The following is a 17,395-nucleotide window of genomic DNA, read 5'->3' on the forward strand; positions in this document are numbered from 1 at the left end:
ACCGACACGAATTTCCCCTATGCACCTCATATCTCAGCTTGTTTGTTTCTTATTTAGCCACTTAAGCAGTGACGCTAGCGACATCTATGCCGTAGCCCTCATCGAGAAACTTTTTCGGCACTCCATTGGAACTAACCGCTCACCCGGACAAGAGATATCGTTACTAAGCAATCAGATTAAGATTGGTTTTTTGGAATCTTTTTGTATTTTTTATTTCAATTCCAAATTTTTACTTTTATGGTCATCTCGTAAAACCTAAATTGAAAAAACAAACTGAAATATAGATGCACAGAAAAACCAGAAAAATAAGAAAAATAAAAGTAAAAGTAAAAATTTGGAATTGAAATAAAAAATACAAAAAGATTCCAAAAAACCAATCTTAAGGTATATAGAGATTTTACAAGATTAGCAATAGGCGGCCTTATCTTTTTAGAGCGATCTCTTCCAGGCAACCTTTATAATAGACAGAATTAAGCATTTGAAGATACGTATTAAATACGTAAGCTTTAAAAGTTGTACGTAAACTAAACTGAATTGCTCGTTTAAAGAAATAAGGTATCGAGTTGTAAACGAATGCCTAAATCGAAAATGGTCTATGCAAAAAAGTTTTTGAAAGACCTATCCGCAACAGAATCTCACACTTTGAGTTTAATATGAGGAAAAGAAATTATTTTACATTTTACACTTAACGTACCTACCCTATTTTTTTCAAACATTGTTTAACCATTTTGTTTGTCGGCGTGGTTAACATACCTACTTATGCACAATTAGAGCTTTCTAGCAGCCTTGGCGAAACTATAGTTTCGCTTGTAGGACTACGGAACTCTAAAAAGGCGTGTCACAAAAGCTTTATGTTGTAAAGACAAGAACATACATAAGAAAAACGAATACGTATGATCAAGGGGAAAATCTCAATAAAGGCGGTATTTTCAATTTATAAGTAAGGTAACCGGGATGAATGCGAAAAAAATTTCATGGTACTTAATATATTTTTTTGCTATATATTTTTGTGCATTTGTACTGTATTTTAGCCCTTGATGAAATAGTTCGATTGGTTAACAAATAATTTGTTACTGAACTTGAATACACTACGATTATTTCCACTTTGACACTCGGGATGTCTCGGTTTAAATCGTAAAGGTAAATTACAAACAAATTACGACAAAATACTATTTGTTTTGTTTTTTCCTGTCAAGCTTTTTACCTTGTCTAATATACAAAGCCGGATTAGACGTTGTCGCGGCCATGGCCAAATCGTGATTTCAATCATTGTAGAATTGGCGAGTGTCAAAGTCGAGATAATCGTACCGTACCGTGCTCGTGCACACTAGCGTTTTTGCCGGCGGTTTGTCGGCGGAGCGGGAACGCGGCGAGCACGCGGCATACGGCATCTCCGCGATTATTTGCCGCAAGCGTGCCGCCGCGGTGACGCCGACCGTCAAACAGACAGCGTAACAACGTTGCGTCAAAGGTTAAAAATAGCTGGGGGGCTACTACTAAATTTCAAAATCGAAGTTCTGTCTCTGTCACTCTCGTATTAAATAATATTAGCGTCAGCGGGACGGCAAGTTACGAAGTTCGAATTTTGCACTTCGTAGTAGGGCATGTTCTCACAAGGCTTTGAGACGATGGTGTTTGTTCAACACACCGAGTAAGTAATCGAATAGTATTTGGTCCAGCTTGCAGGAATGGGGTTAAAAAGGCAATCCAATAAATTGTCGGCGGCTGCAGAGGCACTTAGCCGTAGCCCGCGGTACTCTGTCACGGGTTTTATTACAAACGGGTTACGAGTATAGGCACGAGGGTTACCAGAACAAAAAATAAGCCTGAAAGCCTGGGATCGACAGAAAAGGCCTGACATGTAATGTATTGTTTTGTAAAACTCTTCATTGTACATAATAACACATGAAAATAACAGATAAGAACACAGACAGATGTACAAAGGCGAACATGTCGTTGCAAACGTGATTGACGCACAACGCGTCCGGCAAACGTAGTCTAGGACGCCCTCCGGTCAGGTGGAGTGGCGATCTCCGAATAGCTGCTGGTAGAAGCTGGATGCGTCTATAATAATAGAGGTAGAGTAGAGGACAGGGCGCAATGGCGCTATTTGGGGGAGCCATGTCCAACAGTGGACTGCTATAGACCGATGATGATGTGATTGACAACTGTTTATTGCACTAATAGTTTTTCAAATATGTATTTGCTGTGCTAGGTGGGTGGGTACCAAGGTGCAGATTTCGTACCGTCCTGAGTACATGCAAGTAAGATAGTTGTGCCTTAAAGTTGTGAATGTTAGGAGGGATTTTGACATATGGCAACCCTGGCCTCGCATATGTGCCTATACTTGGGGTACTTTTATTGCAGCAATTTGTCAAGGACCTTTGACAAGGGCTCGGTGGTTAAAGGCAACGTCGATACCACTTCGTCTTAAGTGGTACAGTACGAGACAACTTATAGTTGCATGGGACAAAGTTTTTGAACAAGATCACTGCTAAAACTAAGAGCGCTTAAACATTGTTTTAGACACGAATCCGAGAAAACATGTTTCGAAGTAATCGTTGTTCGGTTAGTATAGCACTATGCCACGAGAGTTGAAGTGTATGATTAATTACCCCGGCGTTTACAACCTTTTGGTTTTAACTGCACACTTTTCCTTCATCAAAGTTTCACGGCACACCAGTAAAAAATAGCCAAGTGCGAGTCAAACTGGCGCGTAGAGGGTTCCGTGCAGTATACTCATAACGAACAGCGGAGGCTTATTAATAAGGTCTCGTTGATACCTTTAGGTACGAAACCCCAAATACCTATATATTAAAATAGCTATTCATGATTTCACCTGAAAATATACGCGGCACACTGGTGGCACGTCTGGATTACACACACAGCTACAACATGTCGTGTAATGACAGCAGGATTTTTAAATTCACTCATTCATTTCATTCATTCTCCTTTTGTGCAATCAGTTATTTTTGTAGCTGTGTGTGTTCAACTCTCGTGACACTACCTATAGATAGTACTAGTAAGTAAAAAATACTTAACATAAAGAAGTGGAATAACCCCTCCAATGTCAAGTTTAATATCTCGTTGCATAAACGGCTGAACAATTTTATTACTTCACTCAGAACTACCTCGATTAAACTAGGTACATAGCTTTCGATTTAAAAAAACGCATCATAATCTTTCTATGCATTTGGTAGCTATGATGCCACAGACAGACACACAGACAGGTCAAACTTCTAACACCCCTCTTTTGCGTCGGGGATTAAAAAGTGCCTGTCCTCATTTATGTCTATCCTTGCGCTTAGTACCCATTGTTGTCTAGATGATGCATATATATTAAGATCAATCTCTTATATGTCTATCCTTATCATTGATGATGCATATTATCATTTTGATGCTCCAAAGTTTGGAGAATATTCATCTACTGAACATCAATCTACTGAAACCATTAGGAATTGGTGTCTGTGTAAAGTATATGGTTTACGATTTAGTTATCTAGTTTACCAATGTCGTAGCTCTTAATTAGGGTATGTTAATTGCAGGTATATTTAGGTATATTAATGAATCCTGGAAGATATTAGTTTAAACTAAATCGAAAGATCGATGCTTCCAGAAAAACAATGTTTCTGTTAGTCTTTGCCACTGACACAGTCACAGTTTCATAGAAAAAATAATTTCCTTGCGAACTGTTGGTCCCAACGCGGCTAGTGAAGTGCACAGACCCGTCATTTAATGAACTGATTTCATTATCATTAAGCAAATAATTAACAGTCAGACCTTTTTCTGACCCATGGGATTCGTTGTCCATTAATTAACTTCACATTTTATTAATTAAAACCTTTTATTGATACTGTAATAACAATTTGCCTTTGAAAATTATAAGGGATTTTATAACAAAAACAGATTTTAGTCAAACCAGCGACTCATTAATTATGTAAAGAGCGTTCCAAACACAACAATCCGGTTTCTTGATAATTTAAATTGCTAAAACGTTGAACCTGATAACAGATTTCCGAATAACACGTTTTTAAATAATATGTAAGGAAAGGCAGAGTAACAATATAAACTTTTAAAACTTTTCAAGAAGGATTAGATAAGTATTCAGTATTCATTTATTTGGCAATAACATAAAACATAAGATTTCGGAATTCGGAATAAAAATTCGGCATACGGAAATACACAGACAAGGATAGATAAAAAAAGAGGTTTTAGGCCACATTTGCCTAACAAGAAAACTGTACAAGTGTTAGATGTAAAACTGTGGAAAATGTATCCATTAATTATAATCATCTGATGAATAAGCGAATACTAACACAATCCATTAGTACGTTTTGCTCGGCAAATCTCCACAAAATGCATCGTCACCGAGAATATCACGTATCATCTCCATTTCTTATATCTGACGGGTTCATTGTTCGGTAAGTCCGGACAAGGGCAACAGACCTTATCTGTGAAATGTTACCCCTGTCCCAAAATATTGATTGGGATACTTAGTTGTCTGTCGAAATTAAAGGCAATCAAGAAAAACACGGGGTGATGTGACACGTCACATGTTTTTTGGTGAAACATTTACATTTATTTGTCGTGTTGTGTTGCTGTCCCTCTCTCTCTCTCTCTCTAATAACATGTGATTGCGGCTTTATAATTGTTAGACGCAATACTCAGAATCTGTCTTTATTCTCTCCTACAAATATCAAATGTAAAGAAACCGATACTGTTCTATATACACAATTACACGTCACGTCAGACAAACGCATCAGAGAAAAGTTCAATATCTAAAAACAGCTGAACCGATTTTTATAATACATGTCTAAGAACCATCCTACGGTGCCACAGACAGCACAGATAGCAGCCCTCTTTTTGCGTCGGAGCTTAAAAATAGCGTCTTAGTGTGTGCTGGCTTACTTATCTACTTTTAATTTAATAGTAAACTGCCAAGTCCTATAAGTACCTGCCTAATGTGGTCATCATTTTAAGAGCAGCCTTCAGGATCTTGAAATTACTTTCCTAAGTTATGACGCTAAAAAACCGTACAAAGTCCCGCAACCTGCAAGAAATTGCGAAAGTTCCGTAGAAAATAACTGAAGGCCTGTAAAAACAAAGACGCGTTTCACCCGAGGACGTCGTTGTGACGAAATATACCTAACCCCAGTAAGCAATCTATACGCATAAAAGAATAACGTAATTGCCTAATTGACTGATTGGTGGTAGATATGTACAGCTTGCCCATTAAGAGTTGAAATTAAAAAGTGGCAAGACTTTAGTGTCCTCCCTTTTTTTGCTCCCTGGTTTGAAAGGGATGACACTACAGTGTTGCCACTTTTTAATTTCTACTCTTTATGGGCAAGCTGTACCTAATGCACAATCTTAAGCTGGGTTTCCACCAGAGTTGTGCAAGGATGTGATGCGCTGAATGTGTTTGTCATGAACCAATAGAAGCGCTTCATTTACCTATCCTCGCTCAGCACAGTTCTAGTGGAAACAGCTCGGCAGAGCGAGGACAGGGAAATGAAGCATTTCTATTGGTTTATGATACTTAAGCACATTCCTTGCAACACATCCTCGCACATCTCTGGTGGAAATGCAGCCTAAATTACTGTTGCGAGGTCACTTCAAGAAAACATGATTTCATAAGAATCATTATAAGAATTCGGTTATATTAGTTATCTCCATACCAAATTTAATCTAAATCGGTTCAGCGACTTAAGCGTGAAGAGGTAACAGACGGGCAGACAGCCAGACAGAGATACTTTCTTATCTATATAAATAAAAATTAATCCCCAAAATGTATGCACGCTCACGCTCATAACTTGCGAACGAGGGCACTGAATTAGATAATTATTTTTTGTTGTGTTCGTTATTGTCAGGAAAAGGTTTGAGCAAAAAAAAATAAAAAAAAATGAAACGAGGACGAAGCCGCGGGCAACAGCTAAGTTTATAATATAAGCAGGGATAAACACCCAAAATATTGACCGAAAATTAAACATGCCCTATACTACGAAGTGCAAAATTCGTACTTCGTATCTTGCCGACCGCAAACGCTTATATTATTTAATACGAGAGTGAGAGGGACGATACGATACGAACTTCGATTTTCGAATTTCGTAGTACCTCCCCTGACCTCAAGTTGGGGGTTATCTCTTACAACTCCCATTGTCTACTCAGCATTCAGTTCATAGCAAAGCAATTTAAGTTTCTTAACTATGTAGTAACTACTTAATCGTGCTGTAACTGTATCGAACAAGCGCTTTACTTCTTGTACAAAACAATGAACAATTTGTTCGTTTACTTGTTCTTTGCTTCAGAAACAAACGTTAAACAAGGCGGTCGCTATTGTTCCAGAATATTCTTAGTTTATTCTTACAGGTATATTTTAATTAACAATCTGAACTGAGCTTTGTGCTTCGTGGAATCTTGTGTTTAATAGGCTCGACCAATTTATTTTTTACTTAAGAAATCTCCATCTCATGCTCATCTAAGTTATTTTTTAATTTGTGAATTGAAAAGCAAATGTTTGCAGCTTTTTAAATGTAGCTCAACAACACGGATATAATGTATGTATGTATGTAAACTCTTTATTGTACAAAATAAGTAATAAACACAATTGACAGTCATGAGATATATGAACAAAGGCGAACTTATCCCTTTAAGGGGTATCTACCAGTCAACCTTTGAGTGGATGAGAGGAGCATTCAGGGACAGACAAAAAGTGAGTTTAAAAGTTAAAATAGCTAATGGATAATGTTTTCTTTCGCGATTCTCACCATAAGTCATAAATAATATTATTTCGGGACTTAATCATGACTTCTATATTTATTTTGCCCCGGCTTTGACGAAATGCATGACGAAATGATTTTTTTTATTTGAGTCCCATATTTTCTGATAATCTAACGACTGACTATAAATAAGTACCTGAGCGACCGAGCTTTGCTTGGTCTAAAACTCGATAATAAGCGTTTTCCCAGAGACAAGACTAAGCAGATCGATTTGTTATCCCCGAAAACCAAATTTCGTCGAAATCGTTGTAGCCGTTTCCGAGATTCCCGAAATATATATACAAGAATTGCTCGTTTACAGGTAGGTATTAGATAGATATCTTTTTTACCCATTAAACTACCCAATCATCTCAATTCCTAAATCATTAGCAGCCAACGCGTACCTAGTCCTTACGGAAACTCGTCCCACACAAAGAAAACATTACTTATATTATGCCAGAGCCCTAAAGCACCTCACCTGCCGCGTCCGAGCACCCTCTGTGCCGCACTTAACACTGCCCGAGAATACACTTACACTGATGATCCAAAGCCCTATAATAACCATTTCTTTTCTGAAAATAAAAAAAAATCTTGGCATTGCAATCGATTTCTTGAGTGGTATTTTTGATTCAACTCAAAATATCCCTAACCCTATGAATAATTTACTGAATAAGCCGTTAATTTTCGGAGGTCCATATTAAACACTGACCCTTTAATCCTTAGGGGCATACATGTCCAAATGTCAGAAAGTCTAGGTGTCACATTGTCCATGGTCAAAAAGTCCAAAGGATGAAACGTCCTAATGTATAAAGTGTACGACATCAAAGATGTGATTAAATTTTCTATAAAAAAACAATGAATGAATGAGTCAAACTTATCCAATCATCTACAAAAATCATCATCATCATCATATCAGCCATAGGACGTCCACTGTTAGACATAGGCCTCCCCCATAGACCTCCAGTTGCCTCAATTGGAGGCGGCTTGCATCCACCGTAAACCCGCGACTTTAACCGGAAAAAATACAAAAATATTGTGGATTCAATTTAGGACATCTTGTATTTAAAAGTTTCAAGAAAAGTAAATCTTACTACCAGTGTCTCCGTTCCTTAATACCTTTCGGACACCAAATTGCTCGGACTCCAAGCGAAACAAGCGCTTTCATTCTAGTTTCGTATTTCAATACAACTCACAATTTGTGCTGATGTTGTGAGAACTCGATAACTAGAATTCGGCTTCCGATTCTCGAAACCATTGTGACGTGCCTTCAAATCAAATCAAATTTACTCTAAAGCTTGATTTTCCAATAACTGGTTCAATTGGTCCTACACTTGAACATACTCGTATAATACCTACAGCTCACAAATCCTTGTGACTAGCATATAATCTTTCGATAATTTCATTAGAGCCACACAAGTCCTGAAATCAACGAAAGAAGAAGGAAAAACGAAAAAAGAGAGAATTCTGCGAGTAACTGCTGTGTAAAAATTACATCTTCCCTTGTTATCATGTATGCGTGCTTCAGATTCCATGGTATCTACTTTACAAAATTTTGTTGCACTTATGTGCGTCCAGCTCTACATAACATGCTCAGGCGAGGCGCAGTTATACCTACTTGTACCGTACACAAAACTATTTATAGGTCTTTGCAGGTTAAACCAGAAAGTAATAAATAAAAGTAACAAAAGACAAAATAAGTTAGTTACAAAAGCACCTTCAGCCCTCTGAGTTTTGCTACGTATTTGCGGGTACGTTTTTCCTAAATCGGTATTAAACAGTCTCCATTTGGCCTGAGACTTTGTATTGCAAAAACCGATAAGGATTAGCATTTCGCCGGTTTTCCGCCAATAATGGTAATTTTTACCGACGAAGCCTAATCCGGGGCCGAGGTAGCGTCCCGTGCAGCGTGGCTCGAACTCGGCCCAAGCCCCCTTTAAAGCCAAGGGCTAAATAAGGGTAGGATTGGTTGCTCAGTATTCAAAGACTCATTTCAGAGGTAAGTATATTTTGTTTTAATTTGGTGATCGTATTTTCGCAAGCTTTTATATCAAACGAAGACTCAGGCAACATGGCCCCATATGGTACATATAATTAAAATGAGTAAGTATCTAAGTGACTGAGCGCTGCAGCAGCTGCGTAAATAAATACAAAGCTAAGCTAGGTCGATTTTTCGTCCCTGAAAACATCAACATAACTCATTGGAAACTTTAAAGGCGTTTCCGAGATCTTAAAGTAAAAAATTTACTAGAGTTACTTGTTTATAGTTTGGCGCCGCATTTATCAGTGGGATTGTACCCCATGACGACCAGAACACGACGTCTTTCGACCAGAAGGCAGCAGCTGCGGTCGTCTCCAACAGCCAGCAGTACTGCTGGTGCACTCTCAACGAGTTGTAGTGCACGTAGCGTAATATAATGTGTCGCCTTTTTTGCTTCTCCAAACTATGTAAGTGCAAAAATAAGAGTCGAATTGGTTACTTTTTTGTTTTTTTTTTAACATAGCGAGGCACAATTAGAGAGCAAAGTAAAGGTATATAGAGGTAAGATCGTATGAAGCTGCTTCTCTTTCTGGCTTTCTTTCTTCTTTTTTTCTCTTCTTATGATTTTTGAATTTGCCATAAGTAACTCTAGTAGGAAGAGTGCAAAAATATTTAGTATGACTGATTTCTCGTTACCTTCTGCTCCGGTAATTCTGGAGTTTATTTGGATCTCAAGATTTCTTAGCTTCACATATTCCAGGCAGGTGAGTAATTACAGCGCAAATTATTTTCTTTTATATTACCGTACATATCCACAGTGATTTTTTTTAAGAAAGTTGTCGTTTTCTCTGAATATCTTGAAGTATGTAGAGGTACTTAAATGTTTGTGTAAAGATTCGTCGAATTATTATTGAAGAAAACAATATTTAAAAGCGATGGAATGTTATACCAGTGTAACGACCTTAGAGACGAGGAGTTCATTAACCTTTAGGGGTCGATGAAATATGAATTGGGACTGCAGGGCTACAACGAAACTCGAAACTTGAAGTTCGTATCGTACCGTCCCTCTCGCTCTCGTATTAAATAGTATAAGTGTCAGAGGGACCGCACGACACGAACTTCGAGTTTCGAGTTTCGTAGTAGCCCTGCTGAATTGAATACTCCGTATTGAATCGTTTATTTCAGATATAAGTTAAAAGGGCAGATAGGATCAGAAGTCCATGTAAGAGAAATTTTGTGTAGCATTTATACCTATATATCGTACATAAAAAATATGAAAATAGCAGTTAACAAGACTAAGAGATGTACAAGGACTTATACCTTAATGAGATCTCTTCCAGTTACCTAGACAAGCTTATTAATTTAGATTATGCGCTGTTGACTGACGTCGGTGATTCGGTCGCTGACGAATGCGATTTCTATTGATTTGAGATTTTTTACACGCACCAACCGTGGGCTGCTTGAGCGACTCAACGAGACAACGATTCACTGTGTAAGTGACACGGTTTACTGTCATTTGGCAAATAACGGTTCGCAAACTATTTATTTCACAACCACTTTAAAATATCACAAACTGCTCATATCACAAATGATCATTTGACAAATATACTTACGAGTACTTGTCACTTATCGTCATTTAAAAAATATGATATGATAAAACATCCATCATTTAAAAAATATCTGTTGCCCAAACAACTAATTTTTCAAACTAGTTATTTACAAAACTATTTACATAACATGTTTATGATTGTTTTTTGTAGTCTTTCCGTATTTTCTTAGTGCTGCTGCTTAAGTACCGTAGTACAAAAAAGCAACCTGAGATATGTGTGCATAGGAGATATTTGTGTCTAGAGCTAGACTCCTGTCCAGCGGTAGTGTAGGTTATAGCACGCAGCACGGAATGCTGAGGGCCTGGGTTTGATTCCCAACGCTGGTCTCTTTTTCTGGTTTTTCTGGAGGTACATCTATGTCTCAGTTTGTATTTTCGATATAATATGTTTATTTAAATCGGTAGTAGGTATTTGGTTCTCGTGGCTTATTCTCGGTTCGCAGTTCTAATCTAACCTAACCAACTACACTTACAGTACTTAGTTAGTTTTTCTACGGGTCACAGTTCTAACCTAACCTACTGTACTTGCAGCAGTTCGTTTTTTCATAGGGCCGCAGTTCTAACCTAACCTAACCTAACCAACTGTACTGGCAGAAGTTAGTTTTTCATAGGGTCCCAGCTCTCTCTTCAGTACGAGTAGGTATTTAACTTAGCCAAGTAACCTGAGTTACAGACACCTCTAATTATTCTTAATAAGGTGTTTTCCAAATGATGCATTTTATTAAACGTTTTTTTACCAGACGTTGATTTGACAAACGTGGTTTTGCCAAATGACGAAAATAATAAATGAATAGTTTGCCAAATAATTATTTGTTATGATGCTTTGTCAAATAAAGAGTTTGTGAAATGATCAATCGTTTGTTGTCAAATGATGGGATACCAAATGACACACTAAGCGGCTGGTCGATCATCGAGACTTAGACCTAAAACTTAGACCTAAGATTTAAAACTTAGATCGTACTGGTCAAACTGAAGAACACTATAGTTCAACTAATTTTAAAAATAATTAGTTTATTTTTATTACTCTTTAAAGTTTATTTGAACAAGCAATGTAAAGCAAAAAAATATATATTTGTAGCGTGACAGGCGACGTCAGTTGGGTTGATTTAGGATGACGTAAATTGAATTTACTATTAAGTTTGTTAAAAAAAAAAGTTAAGTTTTGATTTTAATTAAGTGGGACCATGCTGATCCAATTACCGGTTACCTACAGAGCCTCTGTTTTTAATATTATCCCCAGTTCCAGTTCTGGGCCACATTTTGAATACCACTGTCGACTATAACCTTATAACCAAATCTTTGCGACATCCTCCAATCTCACAGGCACTTGGTTAGAAAGAGGTAACTGCTCTCTATACCTAATATGCGATTAATACCAGTGTTTAAGCTCGTATAGTGAAATGGACATCACTCTATCGTTTGCCCAAATTTCATATGCCATATGTATTTAAATTCTGAAATAGTATTTTCTTCGGAGTTGATATTAAACTAACCTAACCTAACCTACAGCATTCTATAAGATGACATTTTAAAAAAAATATGAATACAGCACGGTTCTATATATTTTATGGCAAACGTTGGTATGGCAAGTGAAATTCGGGCGAGTAAAGGTATCCGCACTTTTTATATCCGTTACGTAGTAGACGAAAGTAAAGTACCAGACGAAAAAATCATCTACATACACAAATTAATCAATTTCGCACTTCAAATCGCAGTATCGCTAATAAAAATAGGCAGGTACTAATTGGCACTCGTGACAGTGATACGGGTTTAACAACAATAGAGTACTTTTACTAAAGGGAAGTTTACAGCATCTATCCCATTCTCACAGTTGAGTTTAATATTCAAGATATGGAGAACAACTTCAAAACTTTGTTACAGTAACCGTGCAGTTACTTTTGGTAAGATTTATAATTTTTTTTTCTTGAAGATATAAATTGGAAAAATCAGTTTGTACTTCTAATATGTAATTACTTCAATAAATAATGCTAAAAACCAAACTCTGGTTTCAGTGATGCGCAAAACCGATGGCATACGGTATGTCCCAAAATCAGTTTGTACTTCTAATATCTTCTTCGGTGATGATAGGTTTCAACTTTAATTTTAAAGCAGCCAGCGTAAACATTCAAGCTGGTTCTGAATTAATTAAAGAAAAGGTATATAAGGCATATCTTTAAATCAAGCTACCCTAAATAAAGTCTTGTTTCTACCGATTGAATAGGATTGAATAGTAAACAAATCTCGCTCTTCTCATTATACTTAACTGTGTATCTATACAAAGAAAAGTGTTGACTGGGTCCATCAAGGCATTAACGCCCGATTTGCATAACGTATGTAGATGCTTTTATAAATAAGACAAGGAATAAGGACGAATTCACAATAATGTCACGAGATGTAGGTAGGTATAATTTTGCAACAGAAACGAAGCCGCAGACGTAAGCTATAGTCACTAAGATCCCAACATGAGGAGAATGATTTAATGTTTTCCGACAAAATACAGAAATATGCTGACAAAGAAACATAATTTCGGATATAGGAGTTGGGGACCTCCCCGTCGATGTAATATTTGGGCCGAGCACCACTAAGTAATAAGTGATTGCTTTTGAACAAAAACCTTATTTCTTTTTATATTCCCTGCGCTGTACGAAAAATTGGATTTATTTTATCCTAATACATCTATATTGTAGACCAATTATATTCCACTTTGCGTAGGTTTGTGATAGTCTGTGGGAGTACAACATTTTGATGTTTCACAATTGCCATAATCACCTCTTCCAGAAAACGCTAATATTTAGGTAGGTACAGTGAAGTGTAAAAATATGAACTTATTCGAAGTTTCAAATATAAGTGCCACAGACTCTTATTCCGACGCAATAAGGCCGTAGTAACATATTTTTGAGTGGTTCGAATAGATACTTATTTTTGCACTTGACTATATTCGAGAATAATAGAAACGGGACATAGGTTCTACATTCTACATAACTCTAACAGATCAATGACCCATTAACATTACAGTAATGGTATTACTCTTGAACATGGGCGTACCCAGAGGAGGAGCAGGGAGGGTAGCTGCCCCTCTCCCCTGAAAAGTTTATACTGACCACAATGATACTGGCAATATGAATTATGAGTTAACTTTTGAAAAACCTCGCAAGCTGCACGTGTGTATGACAAAGATAGCGCGGGGGGTCCGACCTAAAAAATGTGTCTCTCCCCCTGAGCCAGAAGCTGGGTACGCCCTCGCTCTTGACTACATTTTGGGTTCACTAATATAGTTACTTATTACAGTCGTATTCACTATCTCTTTCTACTGACATTTTCTACTATTTGACAGATAGAAATAGAAACAGATATTGTGATTGGAACCATGTGCACGTTTGGCACAAAACTAGACTAAGTTGGATAGTCCCAAAAAAAGAACGGTGCCGTTCGCAAGACCGGCAGTTTTTGCTGATTTGGGACCATTTCGTGACATGCATAAACTTTAATTTATTTTTCTTATTTCGAAGGTTGTCTGTGATTTCTTTCTTTATTTCTTTCTAAGTTCGTGTATAGCAACTGAGTAAATTTTCAAAACTAAGTTACTTTTAATACTATCACCCACAAGCACGATACAAATTCATCGTAAGTGTTTCATATATTCTTCAGTGCCGGGTCGGGTGGGTCATAAAATATTATATTCAACAGGTCAATAAAATACGAATAGTAATATGATCGTAAATTTAAGCTCTGCATGCGGAATACATACCAAATTTACACAAATATATTTTATTTATTCATGCAACCGTTCCACTTCTAGGAAGTCGTCGGCAACGTTTGCAAAGTTTCCTCCGGGAATCTGGCAAGTGTAGTGCCTAGAGCCGATCACACAAAATGGGTGTAATAAGACTACAATTTGCGTAAAACAGCCCGCTAATATAAATTCCTTCATAAAACCATATATATCCATACTAATATTATAAATGCGAAAGTGTGTTTGTGTGTTTGTCCGTCTTTCACGCTGTAATGGAGCGACGGATCGACGTGATTTGGCATAGAGATAGTTTATGGGCCCGAGAGTGACATAGGCTACTTTTTATCCCGGAAAAATGCACAGTTCCCGAGGGAACAGCGCGCGATAACCGAATACCACGCGGGCGGAGCCGCGGGCAAAAGCTAGTTTATTATAAAACCGCGATGAGTTTACCATTCGAAAGTACCGTTAGCACAGCAGTAGGTACATACTGAATAAATTTAATCATAATCATAAAGTTAGTCTATGATTACTCGTATGTTCACAGTTTGAATGCAGACACCTATAGATACGAGTAATAGATTTACAAAGTACCTACATATATATTGCTTTTCCATTCTATTTTATCGAAAATGTTCGTATTTATCGTGCTCTCTCAATTAGCTTCAGTTTCCATCGTACAGTCGTTTTGATCATCATCATCATCATCATCAGCCCACAGCAGTCCACTGCTGGACATAGGCCTCTTCCATGGCGCGCCACAACACTCTGTCTTCAGCCCCTCGCATCCATCCGCCGCCAGCGATCCTCTTAAGGTCATCCGTCCACCGTGCCTCAGGACGCCCTACACTACGTTTTCCCGTCCGTGGTCTCCATTCGAGGACTCGTCTGCTCCACCGTTCATCGGTCCTGCGACAGATGTGGCCAGCCCAACGCCACTTCAACGAACTAAGTAATTCTCTGAGCAACGTCGGTGACTTTCGTTCTTTGTCGAATTATGTGATTTCGGATTTTATCCTTCAAAGAAACCACTAGCATTGCTCTCTCCATAGCCCGCTGAGCGACCTTGAATCGTAGTTTTGGTATTTCACACTAAATAATAAAGTTCCAGAATAATGGATATCAAAATGTCACTAATTTATTACAATAATTGATTGACACTTGGACTGCCGTCGTATTCCGATTGAAATCCGACTTTTCCCGATGAAAGTACATTGTTCTTTATATCTGTATTTCCTATTATTTTAGTCAACTATACAAACAAACTTAAACCCAATAAAAATATCAAAAGTAAGTAAATAAAGAGTCTCAAGTCTACGGGCTACCAGCGCGGCAGAGAATGCCAACAGGACCCTAATAATGAGGCTACAATGATTATCCGTTCGTCCTTCCATCTGTCACGTCTTTTGACTATAATATAACTAATAATAATATTATAAATGCGAACTCTTTCTAAGAGTAGATTTTGTTTCTTCAGTTTTTAGCGCGCTGGCGATTCTTATTTCTCGAATGTAATTAATCCGGCAGAAACTCAACAATATAATATTTTAGGACCAGAAATGCAAAAAAAAATCTACACCTCTTTTAAAAACTTTGCTTAGATAGAAAATACAAACTGAAATATAGATGCACAGAAAAACCAGAAAAATAAGACCATCACTGGGAATCGAACACAGGTCCTCGGTATTCCGTACCGCGTGCTATACCGCTACACCACTGATGGTCAACGGTACAGACACGAATTTCCCCTATGCACCTCATATCTCAGCTTGTTTGTTTCTTATGTTAGCCACTTAAGCAGTGACGCTAGCGACATCTATACCGTAGCCCTCATCGAGAAACTTTTTTCGGCACTCCATTGGAACTAACCGCTCACCCGGACAAGAGATGTCGTTACTAAGCAATCAAATTAAGATTGGTTTTTTGGAATCTTTTTGTATTTTTATTTCAATTCCAAATTTTAATTCCTAAATTAATTTAGGTTTTACGGGATGACCGTAAAAGTAAAAATTTGGAATTGAAATAAAAAATACAAAAAGATTCCAAAAAACCAATCTTAATTTGCTTAGATACTTGGAAAATTTGTAGTTATGTAGAGCCCGCTATTATCTTCAATACAGTACAGAAATGTTCACACCTTGTTAAAATATCTATAACTCTGGATTGTTTTTTACTGGAAATCGTATAATCGTAATATATGTCGTCGTATGTATTGCTGCAAAGCTCCAATCGCATTTGAATGATAATTTTCGCAACTCGCATTCCAAATTCACCAAATTATTCATCACTTTCATATGTATTTTCACAGATTTGGCTACAAAAATAAGTCTTTTGACGAGGGCTACTATTAATGTAAGGGGCAAATTACATGAAGGCATAAATTAGGTCGAATATGAACCACCCTTGACTAGTGTAGATTACCTACTCGTATCTATGAAAAAGGAATCACGGTGCGCTCTATTTTTAATACGGTTTACGTTAGTATAATTTTGAAAGTTCTATTGTACTTTGAGCTTTGTATGCTGTTGGTAAATAAAGTTTCTATCTATCTATGTATAATAATCGTGTTCTGGATAATTATATTGGTAAAGCCCATCAGCTTCAAGCGTCTATTTGCCGCAACTTTACTATCGGTAATAAACGTTTACGGAAATCAATTCGCGCTGCCGTGCCATAAATACGGTGACGTCATAAAACGCCATTTTGAATCTGTCGGGTTATGGGTCATTAAATTTTACATCTCACTTAATTTCCCTGTGTCTATAGAAATCTTATGGCCCTAAAATTCCTACTTGACGTATGCGTTCGGACCTATTGGTTCGGACAATATAGCTCATAATGTCGGTGTAATATCAAGAGGGGTATTTGGTTTCTTGTCGATGTAAAATAATAATAAGATACGTATTAAAGTTTGTTCGCAAATATTGCTTGAATTAAAACAATAAAGAGAGCACCACACCCTGCTTATAGTACCACAGTTAAATTAATACAAACCACATTAAATAAATCAAAACCAATTCTACTGTTTTGACATTTTATAACCGCAAACAAATTTGACTTTGTTACGTTGAAATATAAAATAGTTTATTATAATACAAACATAGTTGTCGGTTCGCTGACTGGATGCATGAGAAAGCGAAAAATGAAGATTCATACAACATAAAGGAAATGCGATGGATGGAACGGTAAAACGTAACTTTCGCTTCTTGCAAACGCAAACTATCATGCTAGTTCAATCAAAGCTCTTATTGTAAATCGTTCTAGAGCTAAAGTAAGTAATTCTATCAAAGCTACCTTTTAGTGACTAACTAATTTCT

This window comes from Choristoneura fumiferana, chromosome 14, assembly GCF_025370935.1.
Source record: "Choristoneura fumiferana chromosome 14, NRCan_CFum_1, whole genome shotgun sequence".
NCBI classification, from domain to species: Eukaryota; Metazoa; Arthropoda; class Insecta; order Lepidoptera; family Tortricidae; genus Choristoneura; species Choristoneura fumiferana.